We start from the raw sequence: 1,476 nt of genomic DNA, 5'->3' as shown, positions 1-1,476 counted from the left end.
GTTGACGAGGAAGAACGGGGGGGGGGGGCATGGGATGTGATGGTGGTGCCTGGTGGGTAAGTGGGGGGTGCATGAGGGTGCAACATGAAACCAAGCAGATGGAAATCGTGTGAAACCTTCACGTCGCCATATTGTGATCCTTTTGCTTTTAGAAATATATTTCTTTGTTTGTTTGTTTGCTCCAGGACCCACAGGGGGGTTCTGGCATACAGCAAGCAGTGGCTCACAAATGGTGGGTAGCTAGTTCCTGAAGATCAGCTCATGGTCACCGGATTAAAGCAGACCGGGGTACCACCTTCCAAGTAGCAAGACCCGGTCCATTCTCAATTGATTTCGCTGCTCTTATTGTTTGGGGTTATTGTAATCCATCAAAATGCTGGAATGCCAGCGCACACACTCCCGTTTCTCGACCCCCATTTCCAGTTTCCTCTCGTACCCCATTGGCTTTCTGTTTTAATCTGATAGGAACATTCCACCCTGCCAAAAATAAACAACTTTGCGGGCTAGCCATGGAGTAAACAACCAGCAAGGCAGACCGTTTCACTTTCACGGACTCGACCGCTTCCATCGATCGCTATTCCTTCAAATTCAAAACGTGAAATTTCACTGCAAATATTACATTTCAATTACTGTTACGAATTAATTATATATTTCCGAGCCCCCCCCCCCCCTCCTTCTAAGCCCCCTCCACCCCCTGATGCTTTTGCACGGATCAGAGTTTTCCAGTGAACTATGTGCAAACAGGAGAAAGAGCGATAAGCGATCGACAGCAACTGTTCAAATAAAACGGTCGCATAGCAATAGCATATCAGAAAGTGCAAACGAACTGAATAAATCACATGGTCTACACCAAGGCCTCCCGCATTCGCGCTCGGAGACTGTTCCACCGAGACCTGCGGACCGCGGCGGCCATTGCGGCTTCGTCTCAACTCGTCTGTCCTCACGCACAATAGGGCGGTTGTTCCGCCGCTATACAATCAGCTGGCATGGTGCTCGGCTTTATGTTGTGGTTTCACAGCGGTCTAAGGCTCATGGGAAGGGGTTGAATGGCGGGGGTTTTGGGGGGGGGGGGCAATGTATACAGGATTTTAACCCGAGGTAAGAGGCAAAACAGCTCGACCATTTGTACTTCTCTGCCAGGAGCATTTGATATCGTTTGGCACCAAAGTTGCTTACCCTAACAGTAGTCTCTCCGATGAAGATTGATTTGTTTTTGTTAATCACAAAAGAAACATGGCCAACTGCATGGTGAACGAACCACGGCTCAGTGTCCCATTTCCCCCACTCACTAACATTGTGCACCTGATGCACGTCACAGATGCGTTCAGAATCTCCAAACACTGCATACCACACACCATTGGTGTACCTATACCATTCCCACGTGGTTGAACAGCACCCTTTTTTTTTTTTGTATACAACATCGAGGCTCATGTAAGAGCTGACATTAATCACAAAAAGACAAACGGACACATAAAA

Source organism: Myxine glutinosa, chromosome 12, assembly GCF_964187855.1.
Source record: "Myxine glutinosa chromosome 12, kmMyxGlut1.1, whole genome shotgun sequence".
Classification (NCBI taxonomy): Eukaryota; Metazoa; Chordata; class Myxini; order Myxiniformes; family Myxinidae; genus Myxine; species Myxine glutinosa.
The sequence above is the reverse complement of the archived record's forward strand: the minus strand, read 5'-3'. Positions refer to the sequence as shown.